Here is a 16,504-nt window from a genome sequence, read left to right as displayed (position 1 = left end):
TACAAGGAGATTCTTTCTGGTGGACACTGGGAAGAATGGCAGCCGCAAAAACAGTTGGTGGTTCCAACTAAGTACCGGGGGAAGCTCTTAAGCTTAGCCCATGATCATCCCAGTGGCCATGCTGGGGTGAACAGAACCAAGGACCGGTTGGGGAAGTCCTTCCACTGCGAGGGGATGGGCAAGGACGTTGCCAAGTATGTCCGGTCTTGTGAGGTATGCCAAAGAGTGGGAAAGCCCCAAGACCAGGTCAAGGCCCCTCTCCAGCCACTCCCCATAACTGAGGTCCCATTTCAGCGAGTAGCTGTGGATATTCTGGGTCCTTTCCCAAAAAAGACACCCAGAGGAAAGCAGTACGTACTGACTTTCGTGGACTTTGCTACCCGATGGCCGGAAGCAGTAGCTCTACGCAACACCAGGGCTAACACTGTGTGCCTGGCCCTAACAGACATTTTTGCCAGGGTAGGTTGGCCCTCCGACATCCTTACAGATTCAGGATCTAATTTCCTGGCAGGGACCATGAAAGAACTATGGGAAACTCATGGCGTGAACCACTTGGTTGCCACCCCGTACCACCATCAAACCAATGGCCTGGTGGAAAGGTTTAATGGAACTTTGGGGGCCATGATACGTAAATTCATCAACGAACACTCCAATAATTAGGACCTAGTGTTGCAGCAGTTGCTGTTTGCCTACACGGCTGTACCACATCCCAGTTTAGGGTTTTCACCGTTTGAACTTGTGTATGGTCATGAGGTTAAGGGCCCATTACAGTTGGTGAAGCAGCAATGGGAGGGGTTTATGCCTTCTCCAGGAACTAACATTCTGGATTTTGTGAGCCACCTACAAAGCACCCTCCGACACTCTTTAGCCCTTGCTAGAGAAAACCTAAAGGATGCTCAGGAAGAGCAAAAGGCCTGGTATGACAGACATACCAGAGAACGTTCCTTCAAAGTAGGAGACCAGGTTATGGTCTTGAAGGCGCAACAGGCCCATAAGATGGAAGCATCATGGGAAGGGCCATTCACGGTCCAAGAGCGCCTGGGAACTGTGAAGTACCTCATAGCATTTCCCAATTCCTCACTAAAGCCCAGAGTGTACCATGTTAATTCTCTCAAGCCTTTCTATTCCAGAGACTTACAGGTTTGTCAGTTTACAGTCCAGGGAGATGATGCTGAGTGGCCTGACGGTGTCTACTACGACGGGAAAAAAGACGGTGGCGTGGAAGAGGTGAACCTCTCAACCACCCTGGAACGTCTGCAGCTGCGACAAATCAAGGAGCTGGGCACTAGCTTCACCCCATTGTTCTCAGCCACCCCAGGATGGACTGACCAGGCATACCACTCCATTGACACAGGTAATGCTCACCCAATTAGAACCCCGCCCTTCCTGGTGTCTCCTCATGCCCAAGCTGCTATAGAATGGGAGATCCAGAACATGCTACAGATGGGTATAATCTGCTCATCTACCAGTGCATGGGCATCTCCAGTGGTTCTGGTACCCAAACCAGATGGGGAAATACGCTTTTGCGTGGACGACCATAAGCTAAATGCGGTAACTCGTCCGGACAACTATCCAATGCCACACACAGATGAGCTATTGGAAAAGTTGGGACGTGCCCAGTTCATCTCTACAATAGACTTAACCAAGGGGTACTGGCAAGTACCACTAGACGAACCTGCCAAGGAGAGGTCAGCATTCGTCACCCATGCGGGGGTGTATGAATTTAATGTCCTTCCTTTCGGGCTACGAAATGCACCCGCCACCTTCCAGAGGCTGGTAGATGGTCTACTAGCAGGACTGGGCGAATATGCAGTTGCCTACCACGATGATGTGGCCATTTTTTCAGACTCCTGGCCCGAACACCTACTACACCTGGAAAAGGTCTTTGAGCGCATCAGGCAGGCCAGACTAACTGTTAAGGCCAAAAAGTGTCAAATAGGCCAAAACAGAGTAACTTACCTGGGACACCAGGTGGGTCGAGGAACCATAAACCCCCTACAGACCAAGGTGGATGCTATCCAAAAGTGGCCTTTCCCAAAGTCAAAGAAACAAGTTCAATCCTTCCTAGGCTTGGCCGGGTACTACAGGCGATTTGTACCACACTTACAGCCAAATCGCTGCCCCACTGACCGACCTGACCAAAAAGACTCAGCCAAATGCAGTTAAGTGGACTGATGAGAGTGTCAAAAGGCCTTTACCCAACTTAAGGCAACGCTCATGTCTGATCCTGTGCTCAGGGCCCCGGACTTTGACAAGCCATTCCTAGTAACCACGGATACATCTGAGCGTGGTATAGGAGCAGTTCTCATGCAGGAAGCAACGGATCACAACTTCCATCCTGTCGTGTTTCTCAGCAAGAAACTGTCTGAGAGGGAAAGTCACTGGTCAGTCAGTGAAAAGGAATGCTATGCCATTGTGTACGCCCTGGAAAAGCTACGCCCATATGTTTAGGGACGGCGGTTCCAGCTACAAACTGACCATGCTCCGCTAAAGTGGCTTCATACTGCCAAGGGGAACAACAAGAAACTTCTTCGTTGGAGTTTAGCTCTCCAAGATTTTGATTTCGAAATTCAGCACATCTCAGGAGCTTCTAACAAAGTAGCTGATGCACTCTCCCATGAGAGTTTCCCAGAATCCAGTAGTTAAAAAGTGTTCTTAAAATGTAAAAGTCTGTTAGTTATATACTTAGTAGTATATGTAAAGTTGCATGTGTTGTATTAATCTGTTTATTTTAAAGTTCTAGGAGGAAATCGCTGCCAGTGAGCTTCCCCACTGTCTGCAATTTGGGGGGCGTGTCATAAACAGATAGCTAAGGGTTAATGTCTCTTTCACCTGGAAAGGAGTAACCTGAAACACCTGACCAGAGGACCAATCAGGAAACAAGACTTTTTCAAATCTGGGTGGAGGGAAGTTTGTGTTTGAGTCCTTTGTCTTCTGCCTGTACTCTCTCGGCTATGAGAGGATTTTTCTGCCTCCTGCTTTTCTAATCTTCTGTTTTCAAGTTGTAAGTACAAAGATAGGAAGATCATAGGTTTGGTTTTTTTTGTATTTACTTGTGTGTAGTTGCTGGAATGTGTTAAATTGTATTCTTTGTGGATAAGGCTGTTTATTCATATTTCTTTTAAGCAATTGACCCTGTATTTGTCACCTTAATACAGAGAGACCATTTTTATGTATTTTTTCTTTCTTTTTACATAAAGCTTTCTTTTTAAGACCTGTTGGAGTTTTTCTTTAGTGGGGCACTCCAGGGAATTGAGTCTGTGCTCACCAGGGAATTGGTGGGAGGAAGAAGTCAGGGGGAAATCTGTGTGTGTTAGATTTACTAGCCTGACTTTGCATACCGTCTGGGTGAAGAGGGAAGTACTTCTGTTTCCAGGACTGGAAATAGGAAGGGTGGAATCCTTCTGTTTAGATTCACGGAGCTTGCTTCTGTGTATCTCTCCAGGAACCCAGGGAGGGAACACCTGGGAAGAAGAAGTGGGAAGGGAAATGGTTTATTCCCCTTTGTTATAAGACTCAAGGAATTTGGGTCTTGGGGTCCCCAGGGAAGGTTGTTGGGGGGACCAGAGTGCCCCAAAACACTCTAATTTTTTGGGTGGTGGCAGCTTTACCAGGTCCAAGCTGGTAACTAAGCTTGGAGGTTTTCATGCTAACACCCATATTTTGGACGCTAAGGTCCAAATCTGGGAATAGGTTATGACAGGGCACCAAGGGGTTGATACATTAAACACCCAGGTTGGATGGCATCACATAGATGGTGGTGATAGTGAAAGGACTAGTGCAAGCACTAGTATGGGTCCTGTCATTACTCAATACTGCTAACCCTCAACCATGGAAAAAAATTATGAGTCAGGCCCCTCAAAAGCTTAAAATTGATTTAAAAATAATCAGGTGAAAATTAATATTGAGTTATTTTTATTGGCCTTCTGGTTTGTGAGCTTTTAGGGCACACTTTGGTCACATTTTCAAAATTTTTCTCCACAACCATCAGAGCTAGAAAGGTACTTTAAAAGAAAAAAAGAAAGAAATCTGAGATTCTCATGAAATCATTTGACCCCAGGAGTTGGGGCTTGAAGAAATACACCAAATATTGTAAGACTCATGATGAAATCACATGAATTGGTACCACCGTCACTGCTCCTTCCCCTGAAAGACCTCATAAGCAAATCTATTTTTTGTTTCCAAATGATAAGTCATACTAAGCCCTTAACTCTTTTTCGAGCCTTTATACTAATTGCACAATCTCCCTATTCTGTTCCCTGCTAGAAAACAATGTTTTTAGGTGATGGGGAGGGCTCCTGACTGATTGTGGAGTACTCTCTTTAAATTGAAACTGAACATTAGCCTAGACTTCTATACTTTAAACTCAGACTAGAGAGAATAGTTGACATTATTCTCTCTGTGACTTCAAGTAGAGCCTGATTGGTGGAGTTGCTATAGCAATCGGCTTGTTGATCAAATTAAGGTGTCAGATAAAACAGAGGAAGGTATAATTCAAAGATTATTATAAATACTGTACTCACACAGATAAGTACTAGATAGAAAAAGAGATGGGGAAAGTGACAATAGATCAAGCAATATTTAAGAAATCAACATCAAGAAAATGGTTAATTTCATTGTCTGTTTAATGTGAGTAAAACAAATACTGCATCTTACAGCATTTGCTTACCTCAGTTTTGATGACTTATTCTATAAAATATTGACCATTAATATGAAATGATCCAAAATTTGGAAAGAAACAGAATAAGAATGTCTGAGCCAAGTGGTAACATAGGACAAATACAAAGTATTGTGTTATTCAGGCATTGTTATTGACAGCAGCACTACTCTGTGCTATGCAAGCTGGTAAATGGACCAAGGTAGTTATATGGGTAGCAGGTTTAGCCACTTCCATCAAAGTGAAAGGAATGGATTTGACTGAAATAAAAAGGCTGCTGTGGACATTCTGCTTGCATGAACTGTCTGATGGAAACACCTCCCAGCCCATTAGGATTTGAAGATCAGGCCATATGTTACTGGAAAAGTAATTGCCCTTAGATGCTTAGTAAGTTTGTGCACTTCACCTTTGACTTCAGAGTCACTAGGTGTTAATGATCAAAACACAGGTAATACACAGGCAAAAGTCCAAGTCCCAGGGTACACTCAGAAATGCAAGCAGAACCTCCTAGCTAATTTGCATACACAATTACCCCAACTGTGTCCACAAAATTCATATTTGCACATGCAAACAGCTAGACATGCATCTTACTTGCTGGGTATTTGCATACACACTGATACTCCAACATGCAAATGTAGTTTTATAACCTAACTAGGTGCACAAATGTGTGTATGAGAAAGAAAGTGAAAGATGACAGCTTAGGTCTGCTGCAACATTTATCTTCACGTCTAAGACAGAAAGGTCTGGAGGGTTAATAATACACATAGCTAAATACATCTAAAACTTGCACCAAAGTATAATGCTGTAACAGCACAAATTATATGCCTCGAAAGATTCCTGATTACATATTTATCCTCTTTTTCCTATGCATCTACTCAAGCCTTAATGTGTGCATCTGAGTGACTGGAACGGCTCTCAAGGTTAATTGCTAAACTAAGAGAGGTCTTGACTCATCTGGAGCTGATTAAGACCACTGCACTTACTTCCCAAATTTACTGACCAAACACAATTATGTTGCTTGTCACAAATGTCTTGACTAATAGCATGTGCACATCGTGCCCTGGCATGCAGCCTCACACCCATCTCTCCCAGGCAAACAGACTCTCATATACCACAGAATAGGAGCTGGTGCACGAAGGGGAACAGTGCCATCCCAATGGATCCATTCCCTGTGTTTCTGAAATTGAATTGCATATCTAGTGATTACAGAAATGTGTGTTATTGTCTTCTTTAGACCTGGGGATATATCTGTAAATAGTTCTTCCTTAGCAGGAAATTTCTGACTGTAGAATACAAAGTAGTCTAGCTGGCTGTGTCAAGTGGGTCAATAAACAAGATGAATGCACATAATTAAGAACTTTAAAGTGGTATCTGAACCAGCTGTCAGTGAACTTGCACTGAAGTTTCCAGAGATTGCATGAGCCGCAGAGAGGAATGAAAAGCCTCCCCAGTCTTCTGAAAAATTGGGTGCAAGGTCTAATTTACTGAGATAACACCCACTTGTCAGACTGTGTAAGAGTGGCAGAGTCCCTGTAAGTGAAATTGCTTGTCAATAGGCAACACTCTAGACAAACGAAAAGTTCCACTCACAGTTGCATGAGTCACTTTCAAGGTTTCACTTCCCTAACATTTATTCGCTTTGTCACCACTAGCAGAACTGTGCTTGTTAAGAAGTCATCTCGAGCAGGAACTTTCTTTTAAGGGTTGTTTTTTTTTTAAACGCATAAATTCAGTCAGACACAGGCACTCACAGCCCTCACAAGTCCATAGCATCCAAAGTTAGTTACGTGATAACAAGATGTTCCCTTCTGGTGAGGTAATAAATATATCCTGTAAAACATGACTGTGGTCCCCATCCAGCAAAACATCTACGCATACACTTAATTCTATCCTTACTTACTAAAGTTCTTCCGCATCTGTATAGCTCCCGCTCATGTCCAGGCTGAAGTGCGTTGCTAAGCAGGGATGGAATTAAGCACACGCTTAAGTGCTGTGCTGAACTGTCACTCAAATCATTATGTTATTTCTTTGAAAGTCCCTCTATAAAATCACTCTTAATATGAAATAAAGAAGCAGGAAGCGACACGATGACTCTTATCAAGAGAGGAAAATCTGAGTTTTCTGTTCTTTCTGGGCAGTTTTTATTTTTGGTTCAGCATGTAGATCTACAGAGTATCGACATTTCTTATCTATAAAAACCAGCAGGAGGCCCCAGTCCTTCTCCACCTCTAGCTCCAACTTCTCCGTGTCCCTGACAACAGCTCTGATCTTCCTGTCCTCAAGCTGAATTTCCTGCTGGAATTATCATTCAAACGACATTGCCCAGGAATCCTGCAGCTGCCCATTTCATATCCAAGGAGACGGTGAAATATTTTCAGGCATTTGAAGAGGCCATTTTGCAACTTGCCTGTTTAACTGATCAGCATTCAGTCTTATGAAGTAAATTTCCCTATAGCCATTTAAAGCAGTAACATAAAATAAATTGAATCATCTTGGAAGACTAGGTGGGCTTTGTGTGGATCCACTTAGTGTCTGGGTCTGTGCACTTGTTATCCAGAGAGAGACAGTAGAAAAGCCAGCCCGCCATTTGTCTACTGTCCTTCACCCAAAGGAAGACCTGGTGCATTTTAACTATCAAAAGATCTGTGTAATTTAGACAGCTTTTTTTTTTAAGGCAGAGCAGAGCATAGCAATTATAAGCACTTATGCACCCAGTGATGTGTTTATTAGCAGACGTGTCTCTGTGCAGATACAGTGTTGCTGCCAGAAGGGCCCCCGCGGTGAACGTCGGGACCCGTTTTTCCTGCAAGCTGGTGTGAATGAAAGGGGCTTACCCATTGCACAGAGTGAAAGGCATTTTCTCTCTCTAAATGGGAGGCAAATCACAGGAGTCAGTGCTTGTCAGCAGGAAACTAAGATGAATGAAACTCCTGCACTGTGCTAATAAAAACAGAGATGCTTAGTCAATGCAGCCTGAGGAGATGGGCTATACAGGTGTGTGTGGCTTGTCAGGTGGCTGCTGGAAGCACTTCTGGATGAAGGAGGAAGCTTCTGGTTGTCTAGAAGACTGCCAGACATATTGTATGCAGATTAGGCAGCCCATACCTAGGGCTGAAAAGAGACAGATCTGGAGCGCATGGAGGTGGAAGTGACTTGTCCAGGTGGAACTGTCAGAAGCAGGGGTCTCCAAGAGCATTGGGGGAACATAGGGTAGAATGACACCTGTGGGGCAAGGTAGGCTCCCTTCTGATTCAGTCTAAGCTGTGAAGGTGGGCTGTGGGCCATGCCCTCTCGTGCTCAGTCCAGCCTTGCTTTGGAGAGAGAAATGCTGGTCTCCATGGATCGCCTGTCCTAGGCCATGTCTGCAGTCAGGACAGGGCTCAGGCGTCTCATTGTATCGTAGCCACAGTTGGCCCAGGTGACAGGGAGATAGGAGTTCAGGGGAGATCCAGGTATGGTTCCCTGATTTTAAGCCAGCTCATCCCTGGCTGCACAGAGGTTTCCCTCCCTACTTAGACCACTGAGGACCTTACCCCTTTGGAGAATCAACACAGCAGAGCTCTGCCCCACCACATTCTAATTCTGCAGCTGGCACAGTTTTAGAAAAAAGCAAGTTGGAAAAACAGAAATTCTATCACATGGAACAATATTGACTTCCACATGGTTCATCAGTAGAGTCGGAACCTTGAGATGCACAGCACAGACCTTGACCACTTGAGCTAACAGAATAACTAATAGCAATAGTCAGTTGTCATCCCCTGGTGTGTGCCAGTCATTAGAAGAAGAGATGAGGTTCACTTTTTGTCAGTGGATTTTGCAACTATTTGCTGACAGCAGAGGAATATTGAGACTCAGGAATTCTGAGTTCTAGTTTAGGTTAAATGAGGAGTGATCTCTAGTAGTTACATACCTGTTCTGCTCTTGGCTTTTCCAGTTTGCCCTTGCCCCAGTCTTCCCATCACCACTTGATTTCACTTACACACACACACACACACACACACACACACACACACACACACACACACAAAAAGAACATTAAGGCGGCAAAGTCAAGCACTCACAAATAAGGAATTACCAGAATTACGGTTGCCTGTTCTATCTTAATTCAGCCCCCTTGTTTGTACGCTGTATTATGATGGAATTAAAAAACTATGATTTCAGACTATGCTTTCCACAGGACACCTGCCTCCCAGATTTGCATAATGTTTCAGTATCACAGAATTTCCGTTTTTTTATTTTTTTTTTTTTGGCTGAAGATGTTCACCCAGCTCTTCTCCTTTGCCAGCCCTATCTCCAACATAGCACAGAGAATGTGGTGGGGCAGAGCTCTGCTGTGTTGCTTCTCCAAAGGGGTAAGGTCCTCAGTGGTGTAAGTAGGGAGGGAAACCTCTGTGCAGCCAGGGCTGAGCTGGCTTAAAATCAGGGAACCATGCCTGGATCTCCCCTGAACTCCTATCTCCCGTCACCTGGGCCAACTGTGGCTACGATACAATGAGAAGCCCGAGCCCTGTGTGACTTAGATCGGTCCTGAGCTGGGTTAGATGACATGGTGTTAGAAATCTTGGACCAGGTTCTCAGCTGAGGTAAATTGTCACAGTGCCATGGACATACACTGAGCTATGACAATTTACACAAGTTGAGGATCTGGGCTGCTGGCAGCTGCAGGAGCATTGTCTGCAGTAGTTGCTATTACTGGGGGAGTAGAACCAGAGTTAGCAATGACAAAACATTTCTTCCAGAACCCCCCTACAGTATTTACAGCCTTAATACAAAAAAAGCTAGGCCACTGCTTTCAGAAGACAAGAGTAGTACTTTGCTATCCAGGGAGGCCCCATGATTTCAACTCATTTACTCACAGAGTGAGATATTACTTATTCCACATGAATATATGTGACAGAATCCAACCTGGACTGATTGCATTTAAACCAGTCAGAAATTACCAGTTCAATACACAAACAAATGAACCCAACCGATTTTCCGCATGTGTTTTCCCTGCATATTCTTTAGCTTTGCCTTGGCATTTATACAACAACGGGAGACTATTATCTTGTCAACAATGTTCCATTGCATTGACATTATCTCTTAATTACACAATTACTTTGTTATGTACTGTAGTAGTAGCAATAAAATATTTGAAGTACTTCAAGCAAATCTAGGTTTAAAGGTTGTTGTTTTTTTAATTTACTTGATTCAAATTAACTGCTAAATTTAAGTGGGTTTTTGAGGGATATTCTTGATGTACTAAGGAAGGAATTGTACAATGGGTATTAGAAAATGAATTGGTAAGATGCTGATGGCTGACGTATGCTCTGACTCCTGTTGTAATTCAATATGTGGCAATGGAACACTTTTTGGCCAATTCCTCCTTGTCATACCACTATGCATGTCATTGCAGTGGCCTATATTCCTATCACTACATACATAATAGCGCTAACCAGCTCCACAATATTTTGCCTCTGATAAATTATCAGAAGAGTGATCCCAAAATAGAACACAAGAATGAAACTAACAAAACGTTGTTAACCCAGTTAATGTAATTATATACACACATAAAGGGCCACATGCTGATCTCAGGTATAGATCCAGAATATCTCCATTGGTTTCTCATTGCAATGAGTAATGCAGGGGTAATGAGGAAATTCTGCAGCCTGTGATATGCAGGATGTCAGACTAGATGATCTAATGATCTCTTCTGGCCTGAACATCTATTGATATAACTGGATGTAACCATAGCCCTGTGGGAGAATATGGATTAACAAATCAAAACTCATAAAAGGTGGGAAAAATAAGAAGAGATCAAAATTCACATTTACATGCCTCCCATCGCTGTAGTATCTGAACAGAAATAAGAATTCACTGATTTTCACAACCCCCTGTGAAGTAGGTAGGGCAGAGCTATTATCCCCATTTTACAGATGGGGAATGGGGGCATAGAGAGACTAAATGACTTGCCCAAGATCATACCAGAAATTTACCACACAGCCAAGTACCTAGATCTCCTGAGTCCTAATCCTGTGCCCTCTCCACCAGACCATTCCCTGTTAACAGCTGGCTCAGTCTAGTCCCATTCAAGTTAATGGGACTTTGCCAGAGACCTGAATGAGAGCAGAATCAGATCCTCATTGCTTAGACAAATACTTTGCAAAATCGATGAGTTTAAAATACAAAAGAAAACTCCATGGCCCTGTAAATATAGAGCACTGCACAATTTCAGACTCTGCATCATTTTTCCTACATCCCTCGCTTTGCCTCCTGACAAATCAATATTATAAAATACATAAAAAAAAATACAGTGCAGGCATCTAAATTGGAAAAAGTAGCAGTTTGCAGAGCCTTGCCTCTTTAATCTGGATTTAGTCAGGCACTTAGAGCCAGGCTTGGCTGATGCCCTCAGGCAAAGCATTCAACAGACTTACTGCATTACACTTAAAAAGTCTCTCATCCCTTTCATGTTTATGCATTTTTAAAGGAGTCACAAGCCAGGTATGTTTCCAGTCACTTGCTTGTCCTAGATCTTGGGACAATGAAGGAATATAGCAGACTTTGCTCTTCGCTTGTGACACAGATGGCTCAATGGACAGGGTAAAACCAATGGGAACTGGAGACAGATGACTAGCTCCTTGATAGGTGTTAATTGATGTTGCTCTATTGACTTCAATAGAACTATATTTATTATTTCTATGTGGTAGTTCCTAGGGTTTCCAATCAGGCACATTACAAACACATAACAAAACACAGCCACTGCCCCCAAATGTTTACAGTCTAACCCAGTTACACAAGCTGAAGATCTGGACCAAAGCCTTTTTGGTGAATGGTCACTGCAGTGGAATTCCCTTCCACAGTTAAAGAAGAGGATCATAAATCTGGCTGCCTTCATGTCAACATGCAAGGCCCATCTCTTTGCTAAAGCTTTCCTGTAGCACCAATGAGACTTCCTTTCAAGAAGTAAGTGAGCTACTCTGCAAACTCTAGGAATGGGGAAAAGAAGACCAGTGAAATGAATTCTGAGAATTCTTCCTGCTATAGAAAGGGGGCGAAAAGAGAAAACTCAGGTCTATAGTAGACCACTCACGTGGATTGATATAGTTTTGAAAGACCCAGTCTCTGAGGTAAGATCTTTTATTGGACCAGCTTCTGTAAGGGAAAGAGACAAGTTTTAGAGCTCTGTGTAAGCTATAAAGCTTGTCTCTTTCACTTACAGAAGTTGGTCTGAGGGAACACCACCCATGCCACCATGGATGTCACCTCCTTGTACACTGACAGCCCTCGCCATGACAGCATTGCTGCCTGCTTCAAATATCTACAAGATAATGGACCACACTCAGATGTTCACCCCAAACGCATTGCCAAACTCATCCATTTCATCCTCACTCATAAGATTTTTCTGTTCAACAACAAACAGGAGCATGTGGGGGGGAGGAGACGGAGCTGATAGGGGGCTGCTTGTGGGTGCTCAGCACCCACAATTTTTCCCCCATGGTGCTCCAGCTCTAGGGCACAAATGGAGTCCATGCCTATAACTGTAGCGGTGATTTGACTGCAGACAGGGGTACCATCACCCCCAGAGAGGGAATTCCAAGTGTAGGGGGAGCATGGAAGAAGAGACCAAGACCAGAATGGGAATGTTAGTGGCTAGCCACAGCTGTGAGTTCTTCCCAATAGTCTCTGAACCTGGAGCACCGAGCCCAGCTGCTGTAGCCAATAGGTCTGTATGGCCTTTGCACTGTGTGTTCTATGCCCTGCCTAGACTGGAGCGCCCTGCTCTCGGATGCTAATAATGTTTTCATAATAGGATTTATAGGTTTGTTGTTGTTGTCCCTGGTGATGTTATAATGCCGGTGACGTTCAAAGGCAAGGAGGTGTTAACCCCAGCTCTTTTTTTCCCAGCAGGAGGTGAGTAACAGCTTTCAGTCGGAGTTTACACAAAATAATTCCCTTTGAATGACAAAAATAAACGGCATGCAAAGATATCAGTGACCAAACTAGAAGGTTAAAGCAATCAAAAGGCAGCGAGCCAAGGAGAGAATAGCTATTTCAAGCATGTGATTGGACCTGATCCGCAGTGCTCACCCCTGCTTTCTCAACTCCATTCCTACCTGTGCTGTCCAGGCGCTCCCTGCTTTCCCATCTGCTCTGTGCTCTGCTCCCCAGCTCAGCCTGGCCCTGCAGCATCACAGGAATTCCCCTGTTCTCCCCTCTTCTGTAACAAATCTAAAAATTCTTACCCACCCACCTGTCTCTTCCTCTTCCCTCTCCTCCCTTTGGAGTCACTTTCTGCTGTGTCTGCATTTTTGTGAATGAACAACTTTTTGTATCTTCTTTTGTGGGATGCAAAAAACAAAACAAAACAAAAGCAAACAAACAAACAAAAAATGCAGCAACAAATGAGCCCAGTGAAATATCAGGGGAAACTGGTTAAGTGACAGTCTTGAAATCAGCACCTTAATTGCATCACTAATGGGAGTTTTAAACTAATTGAAAAGCAATGAAGTGAATCATTTTTTGTTGTTGTTCCCATTAAGCATTGCCTGAGAAGCAAAGAAACCACATAACAAATTTTTACAAATCATGGGGATTTTCACTGAGAAGCAGAATAGCTGGTCCTGCATATCATTTTGCATGGCTAGCAATAGTTCCTGACTTTGCAAAGTTCCATGTGAGTTTTAGGAAGCAGCCATTGGACTGGGTGGACTGATTGGGTTGTATGTGCACGCCTGCCCTGTATTGGCAGGGCTGTACAGTATCTGCTCAGCTGTCAGTGAGCTAGAAGAATTGATCCTTCAGACTTCTGGGAGAGAAACCTGATTGTGGGAGATTGATCTGATTTTGTAGTAAGTTCTATTCTCCCCTACATGTGAGTGGCTGATGGCTGGAGTAGCCTGTTAATACTGTAAGCATTGCTATATAGCCAGAATACAATGACCTTGGCACAGTGGGGAAGGGTCTTTCAGTTAAAGAAGAGAAAGAAAGAAGCATCCTACATCCTGAGATCCGTTGTGTGAGGCCAAGCTGATGGGAGAACAGATGGTGAGTGGAATCTTGAGGGACATCTACAAACCTGCTATGGAATCAGATGTGGCAGTGCAACCTGTCTTTGAGAAGTGACTGCATCTGTGTAGAATTAGCTGCTAGACTTTCGAGAAAGGGACTGGGCTTTCTCCCCTCTTGGTAAAAGATGATAATTTGTAGCATTTTACACCCAGTGTAAATGACAACACAGGGTGCAGAGCAATAGAGAACCAAGCCCAAATTATGCAGGGTTAACTGAGACTCATTCTTAGCTCTTCGCCAACCTGTCACACAAGTAGCCCTACGGCTTTCTTACTTTTGCATTTGGGAGTGGGATATGCTGTTTGTTTGAAAGTGGAAGATGTCAGCAAACTGACATGGTGCTTTAGAGCTCATGCCCCTTTGATATTTATTATTGGTGTTGGTGCACACGTAAAGCAAGTGGTAGCCTGACTGCATTGGGGGGGATTTGAGGGATCAATTCAGCAAATAAACAGACTCCAAGGTTGTTAGCGGCACAAACACATGCAAAGAAAATGCAGAGAACAATACATAATATCTTCAGTTCCTATAGAACCTTTGGTTCCTAAGGGCCCCTCTACAAACTGCAGGTACAGACAGAGATTTTGTCACCCACATCTGGAGCTGCTCGCAACCACCACAGTTTGTTCACACAGTGTCTTTCAGAACATCTCCAGGTGGTGTACAACTAGCCATAATAAAATGTAATAACACAGAGTAATGCTGCACAACCACTTAGGACAGCAAGTTTAGAAGAAAACTGTATCGACTTGCATTGGGACTTAGATTGGCAGAATGTAATTACCTAAGCTGGGATGTGAGGCAACTAACATCACCATTCTCGTACACAGTGCTATGGGAACGTTAATGACAATAAATAGTTAGGAGTTCTTTGGGTTTATGTCTTATCTGAAAGGCATCCCCTCCAGCAGCACAGTGCTCACGATAGCTCCATGCTGGGGCGATGGTTCAGAACAGACTCCAAGGAAAGAGCACCATCGACTTTGTCATCGGCATCACTGCCTCTACCACCTTAATTTTTCCTGGAAGCACGTCCGGCCTCTGATGGGAGAAGAGCCTCAGCAGAAATGCCAGAGTGATTAGTAGAGCTGGCTGAGAAACTGAATTTCAATTTTGTGGAAAATTTCCAGGCTTGGGGAAAAAAAATTGAATAGAGTCGGGACGTAAAGCCAAAACTCTGAAATTTCCCATGGCAATGGAATTGCACAATGTTTCATTTTGGAAACACTGCATTGGGAATGTTTCATGTCTCCAAAATGAAATATGCTCCCTGGGCTTCCAGGGAGCCTGGAAACCCTGGCTTCATGGCAGCCTTCCAGGTAAGTTGTTGAGGAGCCAGAGAGCCTGGGAGCTGAGTCTCCCAGGGCTTCCGGACTCTTCTGTGATGCACCACACTCCAGAATTGCCCCTAGGAGAGGCCCTGCTTGACCAGACAGTGACCTGGGGATTTGGGGGTAAAATCCCAGCAACAGTTTTTTGAGTTCCTCCCTGATCTGAAGGTGACTGGGGCAAGCTCTGGGCTTACTCTGAGGCTCAGCATGGTTGGCTCTGGGCACAAGCAGGGCACAGTGTTTGGCTGACTAGATGTAAAAGGCAACAGGGCCAAAGCCTCAGCTGGTGTAAATTTGCTTAATTTCATTGATTTCAATGGAGCCAGGGCAATTTATACCAGCTGAAGATCTGGCCCAGGTATATATAGACCGTTATGGTGCATTAAGTGAACGTGGCTGGGGATTTTTCTGGTTTGGGTTACTTTGACTAACCTCTGTAAATAAACCTGAAATCCCAGGGAAGGTTTTGTCTAAATAGGATTCGGTTGACTTTATGCAGATCCGGATCCTATCACGGTATAAGAACAGCTGAGCTCTGAGGTTCTCCCACCTCGCAGATAACACCTATCCACTAAAGCTGGTTAAATAGTTTTGAAAACTGACTAAAATAATAAAAGCACCAAGTCTGGTTTGCTGTGATTTGTGAGGCCATATAATTCATCATCCTCCAGTGTCTGGCTAATCACCAAGTATTGGTGAAAAAGTTTCACAAATTTTAGTGCAGTAATTTTTCATCCAAAAATTTGTACCTGAAAACATGCAGTGTAGCTGTAGCCATGCTGGTCCCAGGACAGACTTGAAGAAGAGCTGTGTGTGGCTTGAAAGCTTGTCTCCATCACCAACAGAAGTCAGTCCAATAAAACGTATTACCTCACCCATCTTGTCTACTTGAAAATATGCTATTCACTATTTGTTACTCTGCTGTTTAAAAACTTTCAGACATCCAATCAAGAAACAGAAGCAATACCATGTGACTTAGACAGCCAACCATACCATAAGAATAATGAGTAGTCAAGTATACAGATTGCAAACAACTTGGTGTCGAGTACCATATAAAAACCTAAGACGACTTGAAATACCATAGTTTGAAAATGATTGTTCAGCTAGATTCTGAAACAATGTTATTAATTTGACCTACTCTCAGCTACACAAAATTGTCCCAGTTCAGCATGTGCTTAACTATAAGCACATGGATAACCCCAGTGAAGTCAATGGGCCTACTCACATGCCTAATGCTAGGCACCATCACACTTTCTTTCATGCTGCCCTGCAGCAAGGTGCTTTGGGTGGGCAGCAGGCCTGGTAGCTTGAGCCTCCATCTCCAACCTCTCTATCAGTTCAAGGTATCCCAGTCCTCTGGATGAGGTCTTAGCTGGACTGGCCTCTTTGGTGGTAAACCCTAGCTCTGCTTTCCTTGGGCCTAAGGTCATAACTCCAGGGTAGGTAGGTGGACCCGGGCTCTATC

General features: G+C 43.9%; 1 long non-coding RNA gene across 1 annotated transcript in view; it reads right to left on the bottom strand.

Moving 5' to 3' along the window:
- LOC115647572 overlaps positions 1 to 16,504 on the bottom strand; it is a 70,083-nt gene that overhangs the window by 15,970 nt on the left and 37,609 nt on the right. The gene's annotated exons all lie outside the window — the stretch shown is intronic.

The sequence above is a fragment of the Gopherus evgoodei genome, chromosome 3 (genome assembly GCF_007399415.2).
Source record: "Gopherus evgoodei ecotype Sinaloan lineage chromosome 3, rGopEvg1_v1.p, whole genome shotgun sequence".
Classification (NCBI taxonomy): Eukaryota; Metazoa; Chordata; order Testudines; family Testudinidae; genus Gopherus; species Gopherus evgoodei.
Note: the sequence above shows the minus strand (reverse complement) of the source record. Positions and strands in the feature narration are given on the sequence as shown.